This window comes from Protopterus annectens, chromosome 8.part0 (genome assembly GCF_019279795.1).
Source record: "Protopterus annectens isolate FY-2018-M chromosome 8.part0, PAN1.0, whole genome shotgun sequence".
Lineage (NCBI taxonomy): Eukaryota > Metazoa > Chordata > Ceratodontiformes > Protopteridae > Protopterus > Protopterus annectens.
Window position 1 is genome coordinate 1,696,756,679 of NC_056741.1, and position 18,186 is coordinate 1,696,774,864.

Here is an 18,186-nt window from a genome sequence, read left to right on the forward strand (position 1 = left end):
ATGGACCTGTGTCCATTCAGACTTTACTGGTAAACAAATGTTAAATAAATAATAAATAAATAAATAAAATAGACATTTCATGAACAGTAAACTTCTCTGCACTTGAACCTCAAATTCATTGAAACGGCATTGAAACCCACATTCAAAGAAAGTATATCTGGTCAGTGGCGGATTAAGTTTACCCTTGTGCTGTTTTCAAACCATAGGCACCTTGCACACATTTTTAGGACCATGCATGAATGCATGTCTTCTTTCATGCACCTTCCTGACTGTATTAAATTTATATATATATATATATATATATATATATATATATATATACAGCACCACTTGTTAGTGTGTTTAAAATGTGTAGTTTTGTATATTTTTTTTAGTACGCAACGAAGCAAAACATATTAACCAATAATGACAAAACTACTCATTTCAGAGCATTTCAGCCATAAAAGGCCACTCAGACTTTTGTCATTACAGTCCACCAATATCAGTCAATATGCACCATCTCTGCAGAAGTAAAAGTCATCTGAATAATTCCACACTAAAGAGATCTGTAAGTAATGAAGAGATTGCTGCTGGCAAACAACTTACAAATTCAATGCCTGTTGCCCTTAAAGAATAAATAAATTGCCCATGTTATATTAAACAAATGGTAAGCTGGTAATATTGCAAACCAGCAAGTTCATAGTTACTACACATTTCATCCAAAGGAGGACACATTCAGGAGTGTAGCACCCCAATCCCCCTTAAAGTGCACTGCAATATCGGCAATCTATCTATATGGTGTGGTAGTAGAACCCACAGCCTTCTGTACCAATGACAAATATGTGACCTGCTGTGCAACTAACAATGCCTTAAAATTTTATTGCAAAAATACTGATGACCACTTGCTAACCAAAACAGCTGTACATTGAAAACAGCTTTAGCATGAACAATAGTAAGTTTCTTCTCCCTTGAAATTCATGGTTCCTTGAAAATGCAGTGCAACTCACAATTTCTTGAAAATGAACCCCTGGTGACAATCTGGCAGTTGGTGAAGAGGATTCAGGTTTTTGTCTCCTGTAATCAAGATACAGGATTTGAGCATGAACAAGTTAATTAACTAACCTGCCACCCTTAACTAGGTTATTTTACACACACAAGCACTGTTATGTCATTTTTTTAATTGTTTAAATTAAATGGTTGTGGCAGCCCCCTAGCCAGCAGGTGCTAGGCAACTCTGCAGATATGCATTGCCTCTTCCATGGGCTTGTCCTCTCCCAGACTGACATAAATGCTTTCCAGAGCCCTAGCAACACAACAGCTACTCTACTCCAAAACACAAATTGCTCCCACCCCCACCTCCAAGGAGAGTGGTCCCAGCCACTTTATTCCTCTCCCTTCCCTTGTCAGCTACTCCAGTTCAAGTGCCACTTATTGCTGTCACCTTGGTCATTGGCTGGGCTCCTCCCCCTTGCCCCACTGGGCTGATATTCTTACATTACATAATTTTGCTTTATATTCATTTAGTTTAGTGTTATTTTTCATGTCAAGACTTCTGCTTGCAAAAAATTCTTAACCTAAAATGTGAAAATGCAATATTGGAGGTAGGGATCATTAGTGTTGCTTAGCACAGTAACATAACATAAACTAACGAGAGCTGGTGCTTCTGCTTCTTTTCTAGTTTCATGTAATTGGGCTACATGCGCATCTGAGTAAATGTTTGAATACCAAATATTTACTTCATATGAATCCCCTTTATGTCAGACCAGGTAAGAATTGCAAATATTGACTTATGTTAACTCGAGCTATGTTATGCTATACTGTGCTGATAGCTGATCCTGAATATCCTAAATACTTTGCATACAGATACATGCCGCATGTTTACACAGGGCAGTATCACGGATACATTTCCAAATTGCACATAAATGCTCACATCTTCTTTCTAAGTATATTTCTGACTGTATTACCTGTGCAAAAGGCTGAGCATACACTGTAAAAGAAGTAAATACATAAAAGCTTAATGGGATTGCCATCAAAATAATCTATTACAATCCATGGATGTTATTTCTTTCTTTCTTTTCTTTTTTATTGACTGATGCAAATGTACTTAATTCCTATGCATGCTAGTAGTGGGTATTGAAAATACTAAAGTTAAAGTGCCTTTTTATTGCTAAACAATGAAGCCTGTTGGCATAATGGGTCAAGGTCTTCACCTCCCATGCAGAAGGTTTGATCCTGACCTCCGGCCAATGCCTGTTTGGAGTTTGCATGTTCTCCACATGTCACTTTGGGGTTCTTCCCACCTCCGAAAAACATACCGAGTGTTTTCACCTCAAACTCACCTAAGAATGGAGCAGCTTTCAGGTAGAACCCCTCTTCAGTGCAAAAACATATGTGTGTTCTAACAGCTGTTTATCACTTTTCTCATAAAAATGTACATAGTTGTTGCAAGCACATATTCTCAAATGCCATCACTACAGGAAAACTATTTGGAATAAATGTACTTAACTTTTTAAATTTTGTGACGTCACTACAATTATTGTTCTTAAAAGTCAACTTCAAATTTAAACTACAAGTAAAAAGTTTAAGATCAGTTAAAGCTTCAACTATTGAATCACTGTTAGCAGGAATAAACTGGATTTTCTTCTTTAATACTAAACATTCATCATTTGTTAAACTTCAGTCAGATAAATTCACACTGTCCATATCATTTTCATTTAAAGTCTCTTCCTGGTTGACCTGGTGCATGTTTATGGGCCTCCATTTATTTTTTCTTCTTTTCCCCTTTCTCTTTTTCTTGTTCAACCTCTTGACACATTCCTTTTATTTGTTTCCAACCTCTCTGGCAGGTTTAAAACAATTGGAGTTGGCTGAATGAAAACATTTTAATTTTGTTGCACTCTATCATTGTTTAAAGTTTGTGAAGCTACTTGCTGTGTGTAGTGTCCATTGCCCTACTGGGCATGCTCAGTTCATTCAGCAGTTCCACTTCAGTGCTAGATTCTAAGACTGCAGATTTATCATTTAAAGGGGCAGGACCTGATAAAGTATACATGGATAATAAGACTAATAGTCACCCAGGACTAAACACAGAAGTTAATATTAAGCCAGTATTGGTTATGAAGCAAATGCAATTAAAGAGATGAAGGTATTATTTACATTTATTTTGTGTATATACATTCACGTGTATATGTACTTATAGATGTTGCATAGGTAATTTGTATGTTTTTAGGAAGTTATATAATTTTGTTGGCTATGAATGTCATGCGATCACTGTATTTTGATATAATGAAGCTGTTAGAACACATATATGTCTTTGCACTGAAGAAGAGTTTTACCCGAAAGCTGTATGCTCTGCACGTTTGTACGTTTTATTAGTTTTTACAAGCTACAAACGTTTCTTGATTTGAACTTGTGCTGTGGTTTGTGAGATAAAAACAAAAGCCAAAGTAGTTCCAATTGTAGAAAAGATCAAGGAGAACAGATTGCGGTGGTTTGGGCACATGTGAGAAAATCAGAATATAATCTGGTGAAGAGGGTTTGGGACACACAGGAAGAAGGCAAGAGGAATTAAGGGCATCCAGCAAAGAGGTGGATGTATTGTGTGAGAGAAGACCTGAGACAGTCAGGCATGAGTGTAGAAGAAGGTAGAAGAGCAGCATTGAATAGAGAGAGAGAGAGAGATAGCACAGTTGACACAGCACCCGGTCCCCATGCAGAAAATGGGAAAAGGGGGTTTATTTTATTCATTTATTTTGACATTTGATAACCAGGTTAGCCTGACTGGGCAGAGCCCTTTTTCAGCAGAGACCCAAGGAGAAAAGCTCTGAACTTACATTACTTAAACATAATTAACATATCAACAGTTGTTGCAGAAAACAATGAATAATTAACATTATCTGTACATGACTAGTTCAGTTTTTACATAAAAAACACATTCTGTATAAGATGATAAAGTATAAGTAACTTAGAGATGTATCATCAGGGATAAATACAGGATAATGAGCATAAACATAAATTTTGTAGAAAAAAACAAAGACTGCACAGTTTGAGTATATTTATAACAAAGTTGTAGTAAGAGTAAGAGGAATAATGATCTACCACAAAAGTGAAGAGTATATGGTTGGAGAAATGTACTAAGGTATAGGATTGTAGCTAGTATAGAGTAGAAATAAAAAACAGAGGGAAAACTAAATGCAGTAAGAACTAGAAAGAGAACAGGTAGGGAGCCAGTGACAGGACAATTATGGTAATATCTGATGGCAGAGAAAGGTATCTTATGTTTGGTCATGGCAGAGGTATGTCCATGATTTTGAGGTAGTTTGTTCGATGCATTTGCTATGGAATAGCTGTAAAGTAATTTACCAATATTTTTGTTGGCCATGTAGACTTGCAGTAGGTTTGGTTGAGAGCTGCGGAGAGAGCAATTGGGAGTATAGGACTGGATGAGAGTGGAGAGAGAGGGACAGGAAAAAGGTTGATGTAAGACTAAATGAGCCAAGAGAAGCTGTGGTATTAGGACTTGGTAATGAAATTCTAGCAATGGTAGTTGCAGTAAGGTAGGTAAGAGGCAAATCAAGCTATATTATTATAGGTGAGTTCTAGTTTAGTGAGAATGTTTGAGTGGAGGTGCGTGACAATAGGGACCACGTACAGCAGTGTGGGGAGTATAAAGGCTTGTGCAAGGGAGAGTCTAGAAGCATTTGTAAGGTATTTATTATGTCTATAGAGCAGACCTAGTTTTTGATGTGTCTTTTTTATGCACTGCTGAGTGTGTAGATCAAATCTGAGGTGGTTATCGATTATAAAACCAAGTAGTTTGGTATGGAATTCAAATGAGATGATAGTATTTCTCAGACAGGAGACAGAGAAGGAAGTTTTGTAATAGAAAGGCTCACCCAGACTCTGCTACACTTTACAGAAATTAGTACAGGTCAGTTAAGGTTAACCATCTGTGAACTGAGGGGGTGGGACTAGGAATGAAACCTTCTATTTAAGGGGTAAAAAAACATTTCAGAGCTTTACTAGAAAGGTTCACCCAGACTCTGCTACACTTTGCTGTGAGGGAAAGGTTAGTTTGCTTTTTATTTGTTGTATTACTTTATTGCCTTTTTTCTATTTTGAATACTGTGATTTGTTTTACTTACCTTGTGCCTTACTTGTATTCTGCTTTTAACTGCATATTAAAATTTGAAAAGAGACCACACCTCTGTCTCTTGTGAGTCAGGCAGAAATTAGTACAGTTCAATAGAACAGGTCAGTTAAGGTTAATCATCTGTGAACTGAGGGGGTGGAGCTAGGAACTAAACCTTCTATTTAAGGGGTAAAATAAAACATTTCAGATCTTTACTAGAAAGGCACACCCATACTCTGCTATACTTTGCTGTGAGGGAAAGGTTAGTTTGCGTTTTATTTGTTGTATTACTTTATTGCCTTTTTTCTATTTTGAATACTGTGATTTGTTTTATTTACCTTGTGTTTTACTTGTATTCTGCTTTTGACTGCATATTAAAACTTGAAAAGAGAACACAGTTCTGTCTCTTGTGAATCAGGCAAAAATTAGTACAGGTCAATAGAACAGATCAGTTAAGGTTAATCATCTGTGAACTGAGGAGATGGAGCTAAGAACTAAACCTTCTGTTTAAGGGGTATAATAAAACATTTCAGAGCTTTACTAGAAAGGCTCACCCAGACACTGCTACACTTTGCTGTGAGGGAAAGGTTAGTTTGCCTTTTATTTGTTGTATTACTTTATTGCCTTTTGGCGGCTGGTGACTTCCAATCAAAGGGGGGCTGCAGGAGAGAGCTGAATGGGTGGGGTCAATAGGAATGGGTGTGGCCAACAAGAAAGGGGTGGGGCTATGCTCAAAACCACAAAAACTGTAACTTTAATTAAATATGCTGCCCTGGGTGCCAAACCGTCATTATGAGATTCCAATCAAGACAAAATGAAGTGTAGAAGAAAAAAAATATTTCAATACATTGGCTGCATGACAGCTTACTTTATATCTAGATGGAAACAAAAAGGTTGTGAGGCATGCAAAAATAAATTACTTTTTAAATACATTACTGGAATGCCAGTCAAAATCAATTATAAGAAAAACAAGCAGCACTCAACTCAAACCACTTCTCCTTGCACTGCAGTTCTAATTATAATGTATATTCAGCTTTATTAAAGTACCAAGTAACATGCTGAAAGTAGTAATCTCTGTGATATCCCCACTTGTAAAAATGTTTATTATCCAAAAAAGACCTGCTGCCTGACAACAACTGTCTACTTGTTTCATGGGGAAAACATGATCAAAGTAAAAAATGAAAAGTAAACAAGAAACAAGCTCAAGATACATTGCTGAATGGATTACTGCACAGGTTATGGACCACACATGATAGACTGGCATTCTGTTTAGTTTACAGGTAAAGCCTGTAAAGATGCCTGCAAGTCTCCAACAAATGTAATGAGCTTTTTAAAATAAAATAATCCTGTCCTTTATTACAAATACTGTCATATGCATTTCAATACCCAAGGCTTATACATTATCTAGTTATATAAGTATTCTCTGCGTGGCAACAACAGAAAGGCTTTCACTGTTGGCAATTCTTTAACAGTATGCTTATTAAAGCTTACTTGCATCTTACGATCTCAGACAAGCTTACCTGATGGTCATTAAAGCATTGCTACTTAAACACAGAGCAACAGGTACTTTCTGAATAATAATAAGCATAAATCAACAGTATAAAAATATGACAGAAGCCAGAACATTCTGCAAAATCAAGGACAGATGAAAAGCCACTGTAGTACTTGTGTCTACCTTAGATTGGGGGATGCTCTGCACATTTACACTGCATAACTGCTCCTTGCCTTGTTTGGACACATCCAGAGTCACTACATGGGGGAGTGGGGTGCAACAAGTATGTCACAATTTGAAATATCTCTGGCTAACTGTGATGGCCCTGACACATTTGTCATACCTCTCAACCTCAGAGCAAGACATCTGGACAAAGCCATACATAGAAGTGGGACAAAGGCTCAAAAATAAGGATCATTTTTAAATATTGCTCTTATAAACTTAGAAAGATAATAGAATAGTAGGTCTTGCATTAGTATGAATTTTCTGAAGGGTATGAAATATGAAACTCAAATGTCTGTCATTAGTTTCTAACTTCAGTCTTCAATGATTTGCCACTAATTTGCCAAAAAAAACACCACAGTTTTATGAAAAATGGACCAAAAATTTGATGCAAAAATATAAAATAGCCCTACAATACAGCTGGGAACCTGTCAAAGAAGGGACACTTTTTTAATATTAGTACTGCTAACTTGAGCAGCTGACAAAATAAAAGAATCTGCATGCATTTCTGAAATAAAGGTAATCTATAACTCTGATTACTACAGTTATTTATTAATAGTAAACCGTCCATGTTTTCTTCCAAAATTGCCATTTTGCAGAGGGATTATTAGGGTAAGAGCAACATTTTGAGCCAAAATCGGGGACAGTTGAGAGGTTTGGATATGCCTAATTCTATAAAGCAATTTATTTGCACGTACTGCTCAACCTGTTAATGCAGGAAATCTGGACAAGGCCAAATATATTAGGGGAACATATAAGCAGTACTAAAAATTGCTCTTGTATAAACTGAGACAGTTGATAGAATATAATAGGTCTTGCTTTAGCATACATTTTTCTGAAGGTTATGAAGTCTGAAACTCAGTGTCTGTCATTATTTAGTAACTTAATTCCTAAATGATTTGCCAGAAAACCAGAAATTTTATGAGGAACAAACCAAAAATAAGAAGCAAAAATTTATTCATTCTCTGAAAATCTGGACAGCTGAGAGGTATAGTTCAGCCGGGGCTGTCTTTGAGTTTGCCTCCCTTCCCCCTCACAAAATCATGGTCGAATGGAGCCTCCCCATTCCAATGAGCCATTACTTGGCTATTTCACTCCATTTACCATAAACACTAATGTGCATACTGCTTTACTTCTATGATGCTTTGGACTTCATTTGAAAGTTTTATTTTGCATTTTACAGCACAAACACTAAGACATCTGCTAGACAAAGCAATGCAGTCTCACAATGAAAACAGACTTAGCATTAAAACTTCTCTGTCCTTGAAACTCACATTCATTGAAACAGCATTGAAAGCCACATTCAAAGAAAATATATTTTGCCAGTGGCAGATAAAGATTAACTTTGGGCTGTTTTCAAATCATAGGCCCCTTGCACACGAAACATACACATGCTCTTTCAGACACCTTCCTGATTGTATTAAATTATATTCCTTGTACAATACAGTACATTTTAAATTTATTGTTTTGAACATTTTTCCAGTAAACAATGAAACAAAATGCACGCACCAATAATAACAAAACTGCCCAATTCAGAACATTTTTCCAGTAAACAATGAAACAAAATGCATGCACCAATGACAAAACTGCCCAGTTCAGAACATTTCCATCATAAAAGTCTACTCAAACTTCTACAGTCCAGCAGTATCAGTAAATATGCACAATCTCTGAAGAAGTAAAAGTCATCTAAATAATTCCACATTAAGGAAATCTGTAACTAATGAAGATGTTGTTGCTAGCAAACAACTTTATATTTCATTGTTTCATCTACAAATAAAGTGCATGTTACCCTTGAGGAATAAATTGCCTATGTTGCATTAAACAATGATAAGCTAGTAATACTGCAATAGGGAATGGATGGCAAACTGATAACAGGTTCATAGTTACTAGGTATCTTCACCAAGAAGGACTGCAGCATCCACCCCCTTTACAACACAGTATAGCATCAGCAATGCATCTACTTACTGTGGGAGTAGAACCCAGAGCCTTCTGCATCAAAAGCAAGTATACTACCTGTTGTGCTATTAATAATCTCAAATTTGACCTACACGTTAACCAAACTATCAAAACCATCAATAAAAAACTAGGGTCACTTTACAGAATAAAAGCCTTCCTAACCCCTCCAGCTAAAATTGCCATAGCTCGCTCTCACCTTCTTTCAACCCTTCTGTATGCATCCCCTCTATTCTCGAATTTGAACAAGACTGTCCTTAACAAACTCTCAATTTGCTACAACCACATTGCCAGGTTTGCCACTGGGCTGCCTTTTAGGACACATCATTGCATCAATCTAAATCAGCTTGGTTGGCTTGAACTACCTAGCCTAATCCAGTATAACCAACTGATTATGGCCTATAAAATCCTCTATAATCCGGACAATACTCCTGCATTTAAAAATATTATCACCCCCTATAACAATCCTAGACCGCTTCGATCCTCTAACAAACTACTAATTCAGACTAGCAAAATTAATAACACAGCCGGTGATTCTCTCTTTGCAAACTCTGTAAGTAGATCCTGGAACTCACTTCCAGCTCATATTACCTTACTTTCCACCTTAGGTCAATTTAAAACTAGACTCAAACAACATTTTTCACTTAACTGGCTATGTCAATGTATCAAGCCTGGCTAACTCGAATGTGTAAAAATCTGTTAACCAGTTTACTGTGTAATTTAATTTAATCCTGACTTGTGCTCAGGACTAACTTTAACCTTTGGAACTTGTTTAACTTGCTTACTTATGTAATCTCTGTAAATAATCTGTTTGTAATATGTAATGCTGGTATTATGTAATGCTGTATCTGCTTACCCTTGGAGCTTTTCTCCCCGGGCCTCCGCTGAAAATGGACATGCATCCAGTCGGACTATCCCGGTCAACAAATGTAAAATAAAATAAATAAATAATGTGAGCAGATTCAGCATAAGCAGTACTAAACTTTTGTTCCCCCTGCATCTCTCAACTTCTTGTAAAATCTACTCGATACTCAGCTGTATCTCTAAACTTTTCAGCACAAGAAATCTGGAAAAAGACAACATTTATTGGGGGGGGGACAAAAGCCCAAAAACCAGGGACATATTTTAAACATTGCTTGTATAATGTTGAAAAGTTGCTAGAATAAAATGCTGTGTTACCACCATACATTTCACTGCCAAGTACTGAACCCAGGACCCTGTGCAAAACAGTTAGCAACATACCACTACACCAAATCATCTGTTTTGTAAAAGAGAGGAAGACTGAAACTTAAATGGCTACCATTTAGTGACTTTGGTTTTCACCATAGCTGTCAACCTCTTAGCACAAAACACCTGAACCAAGCCAATAATGGGGAAATACAGCCCCCAAACATATTCAGTGAATTCAGTTCTCACCATAGCTCTCAACCTTAGCACAAAAAACAGGACAAAGCCAATAATGGGGGAATACAGTCCTGAAAATAGGGACAAATTTCAAATAACATGTTATAAACTTAGAACATTGCTAGAATAAAAGGTTTTGCGTTACCATGTACTTTCTGAAGAATATGAAGTCTAAAATTCAAATGCCTGTTATTTTTATTTATTTAACATTTGTTAACCAGGAAAGTCTGACTTGGAACAAAAGCCAATGCACCCCAGCCAAGAATCAAACCAGAGAACCTGTAGCTATCAGGCAACAATGCTACCAGTTCACCACTGCACTACTGACTGTCTAAGGTAACAAAAATACAGAAACCACAGATTTTATGAGGAACAGAACAGAACAGAACAAATATGAGGCAAAAATCTGCATATTTTTTACAAATGGTGGTGGGTAGGGAATTCAGGCCCTTGCCACCTGCAAACAAGGTACAAGGTTCAAGCCTGTGGTATTCTCTACCCACCACCATGTGTTCTCTCTAGCCACCAGTATACAGCAACTGGGGCATTACACACACACACACACACACACACACACACACACACACACACACACACACACACACACATACACACACTTGCACTAATATACTTACCCGGGTCAGGGCCTTCTGTTGTGTTGTATAGCTCCATATTTCCACTTACTAAGCTCCTAGGGCCTTCCGTTAGCTGATTCCATGGTGGCGTCCTTCCTGTGAAAGCAGGCCAGCCTGCGGATGTTGCAGTCCGATCCCTTTCCAGTCTATGCAGTTGTAACTAACTGCATAGACTTCTGGGATGTTCTTGACTGCTGTATTTGTAATCTGAACTGCTGCTGAATTAGTCCGGAGCTCTGCACATGCTCTGGACTGGTTCAGCAGATCTGGATGTTGGAAATGCCGTGAGTGCGCATGCACGAAGGTCCGTGATTTTTGTCCCCCTTTTTAAATGTTTTTTTTTTCTTTCTTCTACAGCTGGGGTCTTTCTTGTTTGTTTTACAGCTGGGAGGGCTGCAGTTCTGCAGTCAATTAGCACAGGCTGTCCCGGGCTCACCCAGACTCTGCTACACTTTGCTGTGAGGGAAAGGTTAGTTTGCTTTTTATTTGTTGTATTACTTTATTGTCTTTTTTTATTTTGAATACTGTCATTTGTTTTACTTACCTTGTGTTTTACTTGTATTCTGATTTTAACTGCATATAAAAATTTGAAAAGAGACCACAGCTCTCTCTCTTGTGAGTCAGGCAGAAATTAGTACAGGTCAACAGAACAGGTCAGTTAAGGCTAATCATTAGTCAAATGAGGGGGTGGAGCTTGGAACTAAGCCTTCTGTTTAAGGGGTAAAATAAAACATTTCAGATCTTTACTAGAAAGGCTCACCCAGGCTCTGCTACACTTTGCTGTGAGGGGAAAGGTTAGTTTGCTTTTTTATTTGTTGTATTACTTTATTGCCTTTTTCTATTTTGAATACTGTGATTTGTTTTATATACCTTGTGTTTTACTTATATTCTGCTTTTAACTGCATATCAAAACTTGAAAAGAGACCACAACTCTCTCTTGTGAGTCAGGCAGAAATTAGTACAGGTCAATAGAACATGTCATTTAAGGTTAATCATCTGTGAAATGAGGGGGTGGAGCTATGAACTAAACCTTTTATTTAAGGGGTAAAATAAAACATTTCAGTGCTTTAATCAAAAGGCTCACCCAGACTCTGCTACACTTTGCAGTGAGGGAAAGGTTAGTTTGCTTTTTATTTGTTATATTACTTTATTGCCTTTTTCTAGTTTGAATATTGTGATTTGTTTTCTTTTTTACCTTGTGTTTTACTTGTATTCTGCTTTTAAATGCATATTAAAACTTGAAAAGAGACCACAGCTCTGTCTTCTGTGAGTCAGGCAGAAATTAGTATAGGTCAGTAGAACGGGTCTGTTAAGGTTAATCATCTGTGAACTGAGGAGGTGGAGCTAGGAACTAAAACTTCTATTTAAGGGTTAAATAAAACACGTCAGAGCTTTACTAGAAAGGCTCACCCAGACTCTGCTACACTTTGCTGTGAGGGAAAGGTTAGTTTGCTTTTTATTTGTTGTATTACTTTATTGCCTTTTTCTAGTTTGAATACTATGATTTGTTTTTTTTACCTTGTGTTTTACTTGTATTCTGCTTTTAACTGCATATTAAAACTTGAAAAGAGACCACAGCTCTGTCTCCTGTGAGTCAGGCAGAAATTAGTGCAGGTCAGTAGAACAGGTCAGTTAAGATTAATCATATGTGAACTGAGGGGGTGGAGCTAGGAACTAAACCTTCTATTTAAGGGGTAAAATTAAAAATTGTCAGAGCTTTACTAGAAAGGCTCACCCAGACTCTGCTATACTTTGCTGTGAGGGAAAGCTTAGTTTGCTTTTTATTTCCAATATCACTTTATTGCCTTTTTCTACATCCGCAGTGGTGCAGCGGTAGGGTTGTTGCCTCACAGCAAGAGGTTCTCCCATTCGATTCTCGACTGGAGTGCGGGGAGTGGCTTCTGTTTGTAGTTTGCATGTCCTCCCCGTGGTTGGGTGGGCATTCGAAAGGCATGCATAAATGGGCGTGCCTTCGTTGAAGGCTGAACATCGAGCTGGCGCCACGGCGTTCGGGAAAATCTACTGCCAATCATTATCAGACCAGAGTTCCACTGTGGTGACCCCTAACCAGGAAAAGCCGAAAGACAAACAACAACTTTATTGCCTTTTTCTATTTTGAATACTGTGATCTGTTTTATTTACCTTGTGTTTTACTTGTATTCTGCTTTTAACTGCATATTAGAACTTGAAAAGAGACCACAGCTCTGTCTCTTGTGAGTCAGACAGAAATTTTATTTCCCCACCCTCCCACCTGGTTACTGTAGTTTTCTTAAATGCCACTGTCTTCTAATTGCCTTCCCCTTATGTTAACTTGACCATATATCTCATTTCCTCTTTGTTTTTACTGGCTTGTGTGAGTAAGCACAAAATTATCATTTTGTGAAATCACTCCCTTTCCACTATTTAAGTTTATTGTCCATCCTACTGTATTCCATAGTACCAGAATACAAAAGTGACCACCCCCTTTTAATCTAGCTTGCTGTTTTAAAAATAGTGACTCTCCACTAAAACGTTTTAGACAGGAGAAACTTAAGTTACCTACTTTCACATCTAACTTTTCTAGTGCACACTGCAGTGTTTAGGACAAACCATTTTTTTATCTTACCTTTAGGCATCCCTGTGACTAGCACTTGCTTTAAAACCTGCTGAAAAGCACTATGAAATCTTAAACTTGATACTCCACTCTCCTTGTTAATACGGAGAAATTAATCTTAGGCACTAAACAACCTATAATTGCAAAGTACCTTGTTAAGGTAAGGGAAAACAGCTCTTGTACTTTACAAAACAAAAGCACCAAACCAGGTATGTCCAAGGGTCAGCTTCTGGTGATTTCTCCTGTCCACCTGGTGAATCTGGGCATATTGCCTCATATACACAGATAATCTTCTCCTGTTACCACCCAATACTGCAACCTGTGAGCCAAACTGGAAGCAAAGCTCTCTCTACCCAAGATTGTACTGGACAGTCAAGAGGAGAAAGTTAACACCCACACTACACCTCAAGCAACACATAGCCCTTCTAAACCCACACCACCAACACCCACACATAGCAACACTAAACCCACATATGTGGAGTCCCTTAGCATTAACCTGCCTAAGCAACAAGGACCTCTGAAGCTGAAACACAAACAAACACCAATCACAACCAAAGTGTCACATAGCTCACAACACCAGTGAGCCACCCAACAACAGCCCCTAAGGCCAGACAACATACCCAACACTTTAGTCATAGGTGACTCTATAGTCAGAAACACTGATATCCCATTCACCAGGCTGAAAAAGGAGAAAATTACAGTCAGCTGCCTGTCGGTTGCCAGGATCCGCCACATAACACATGCACTCAAGTCACTCCACAAGTACAAATATAACTCTGTCATTGTCCATGTTGGAGTGATTGATTTGAGATGTACCTCCCTGGACTACATGAAAAGAGACATGGAAGAGCTCTCGGATCATGTGGCCCAGGCAGGTATGACTCTAGCCCTGAGTAGCATCCTGCCATTGCCCAGAAAGATACCACAGTATAAGGACAAAATGATTGACTTCACCAATTGTCTAAGCTTCTGGTGTCATTCATAGTATCTGTCTGCCTGGGACGACATGATTGACAGACCACAATGCTTTGCCAGAGATGGTCTGCACCTGTTGCTCCTGGGATTCAAGGCTCTTGCCACCCCTATAGTGCCTTTTTTAGGCAAAGTTCAAAGGACAAAACCACCACCATAACAGGTACAAGCATGCAAAATCTGAAGGTAATGCTACTGAATGCTAGAAGTCTAAACCTTAAAATGCACTCTCTCAAGGCACTCCTAAAAATGGAGAACATTGATATCTGTGCAGTAACTGAGACCTGGTTCAAGGCTTTAGAGAGCACCCCTGCAATACCAGGCTACAACTCTTACAACACTTTTCAACCAACAAACCAGGACCGAAACCCTAAAGGTGGAGTAGTGTCCATATTCACCAAGGATATTCACAATACCAGAGTAGTTTCCCAACACAATGCGTCTGAAATTCTCCCGGTGCAACTAAAACTAGTTAAGACTGCAACCCAAATTTTAGCTTGCTACAGATCCCCCACTATTCCCCACGATTCTCACAAAACCTTTCTAAACATACTGGAAAATATTAAGATACAACCAAACACTCTAATACTGGATGATTTCAACTATCTTGCCATTAACTGGGACCAACACCTTTGCTCAACGGTTCTTGGAATTCATAAATTCCAACGTCCTGGATCAACTAATCCTTAGTCCCACCAGGGGCTCCAATATCCTAGACCTGGTCATTACCAACATGGGAAATCGATGCTCCACACCTATGGCCACCACCTCATTGGTCAGGTCTGACCATAAGCTAATCACCCTTGACATTCACATCCCACCCCTACCCCCAGTAAGGAAATCTCCATAAAAAAACTTCTCCAAAGCCAACTTCATGCTATTCAAATCAGAAGTGACAAACTTCATGACACACATACAGACGGGAACTGAAAGTTCAACTGCTGAATCCTACACTAAGGCCCTATACGAGCACATCCACTTGTGCATGAATCGTGCCATCCCCAATAGAACCAAGATGCTCTCCTCCAAAAAAAAAAGTAAGCCAATCTGGTAGTCCCTTGCCATAAACAAACTTTACAACAAAAGGAAGAAACTGTTGCAGAAAAGCAGAAAATCCCAGGATGCAAAAAACTCCCTTACCAGCCTCAGTAAGAAGCTGAGATCCCTCATAAATCGTCCAAAGCTAGTTATGAAAATAAAATTGCCAAAGATTCCAAAAACAACCACAAGGCATTCTATAGCTATGTCAGGAATCTAAATGGCAATGCTCAGATCTGCTCTGAGCTACAACAGAATGGCATTAAATATACTGATCTCAAGGATATTGCCAATATCCTGGCAGATAGATTCAGTGCCAACTTCACCCCCTCTCACCCCCTAAAGGGCCCATCTCAATACCATAGAATTGCCAAATTCTGGTAATAATGGCCACACAGGTAGAAAACGCACTCTCCAAAGCTAAGAATACAGTATCCATGGGACCAGATGACATCCCAGGCTGTGTACTACATGAACTACAAAATGAACTGGCACCTCACCTAAGTGTCATGTTTAATCATAGCCTCACCTCAGACTTCATGCCCACTGAGTGGCGCACAGCTACAGTTATCCCACTCCACAAGGGGGATCCACCTTGGATCCCGGGAACTACCATCCCTTCAGTCTGACGAGCCTGGTCTGCAAGGGCATGGAACGCATTATCATGGAACTTAAAAACAAAGACATTGGCAACCTTCAGACACTGGACCCCACACAGTTTGGGTTCGTGAAGGGCTGATCTTCAAATCAGTCTCCTGAGCCGTAGCCAAGGGTAAGGTATCCACACAGCCTGTCTGGACCTTGCCAAGGCCTTCAACACCATTCCCCACTCTGGAATCATAGATAAACTTACTAAGCTGGGCATTAATCCCTACATCACTCGATGGGTTGCCAACTGGCTTACTGACAGAACCCACACTGTAAAAGTAGCCGACTCAAAATCCAGCTCCAGACAAGTGACAAGTGGAGTACTTCAGGGTTCAGTCCTGGGACCACTCTTGTTTGGCATCTACTTCTCTGAAGTACAGGCCAACACTAAGGGACTCTGGCTAACAAAGTTCGCAGATGACTGCAAACTGGGAGCCATTACTGAATCCCCAAATGATGTAGATATTCTACAAAAGGGCCTTACAGAAACAGAAGCTTGGTACCAGAGCCATGGGCTCAAGCTCAATGCCAAGAAATGTATGGGAAAAAACATGTACCTGTGAATTACCACATAGGTGGCAGTACACTAAACACCGAAAGTGTGATAAGACACTTAGGGACACAGGTAGACAGTGGTCTCACCTTCGATAACCACATCATTACAACAGTCAGGAAATCCTTCTATGTGGCACACCTCATCACTAAGGGTTTTTCATCCAGAAAAAAGGAGGTCATTGTCCCACTGTACCCATCCCTCATTAGACCCATTATAGAATGCAATGCTTTGTTTGGTATGTACCTCTCAAGACATCTGCAACAACTAGAAAGGCTGCAGAAATACCTCATTAAAAGAATCACAGGCCTTAAGCAGATGCCCTATGCTGACCATCTACAAAAACTCCACCTATACTCTGTCGAATATCGTTTACTCAGAGGCGATCTCTGCTTAACATACAATTCCATATCAAACCCAGAGCTGTTGGACATGCTACACTTAAAGAAATCCCAATCCCTCAGAAACACATGCTCCAGTGATCTAAACCTATAAACCTATATTTGTACTCCAGTGATCTAAACCTTGTCATCACAATGAACAAAATATGCTGGAGGGATAGGTTCCTGACCCAGAGACTCCCCAGACTCTGGAATAGACTGCCCATACATGTCAAGCAGAGCGCCTCTTTGGCCCTCTTCAAAAGGAACCTTGATGATTGGATGGGAGATAAGAAATTCACCCCGGGAATCATGTCAGTCACCCTGCTAGATAGGGATCCAGGGAAGTAAATACTGTGGGAAGAAATAGCCAGAGAATTGTTATGGCTAGGATTGTATAGGCCCTAGGGCCAATAACCTAGTACCAACCTATGAACCTATGACGAAAAGAGGTAGGGAAAAACAAGAGGAGTTTAGTTTTCTTAAGGTTCAGTAATAGTTGGTGGGAGGTAAGCCATCTTTCAATAGAGTGGAGGGATTCTTGGGTGAGGGTATGAAGGTGTGTGATACTGTCAGCGCAGGGGATAATTGTGGAATCATCAGCATATTGAATTATGGTCGAGAGTGGACAAGAATAGTGGAGGTTATTAATAAAGATGTTGAAAAGTAGGGAACCAAGAATGGAGCCTTGGGGCACCCCAGTTTGCACTGGTAGAAAGGGAGAGAAGTTGGATTGACATTTCACAGCCTGGAATCTATTTGAGAGGTAGCTGGAGAACCATGATATAGTAGAGTTAAGAGAGGTTGACAGAAGCAAGTTTAAATAATAGTAGTTTATGAGAAATGGTAGCAAAGGCTTTGGATAGATCAAGAAACTGGCAGGAAACTAATTTATTGTTATCACGTGCTTTTGCAATAGTATTAATAAAGGAAGTTAGAGCAGTACTGTGGTTTGGCTGAAAGCCATGTTATGTGGGGGTAAGGAGATTGTCTTGGAGAATATCATCAAGAAGCTGTTTATGAATACATTTTTCAAGTATTTTGGACAGGGGAGATAAGATGGAAATCGGTCTGAAATTAGAGGGGGTCTGTTGCTGTACCACCTTTATGCAGTGGAATAACAGATTTTTTTTCCAGATATCAGGCACAGAGCTTTCCTTGATAGTTCTGTTGATTAGTATAGAGT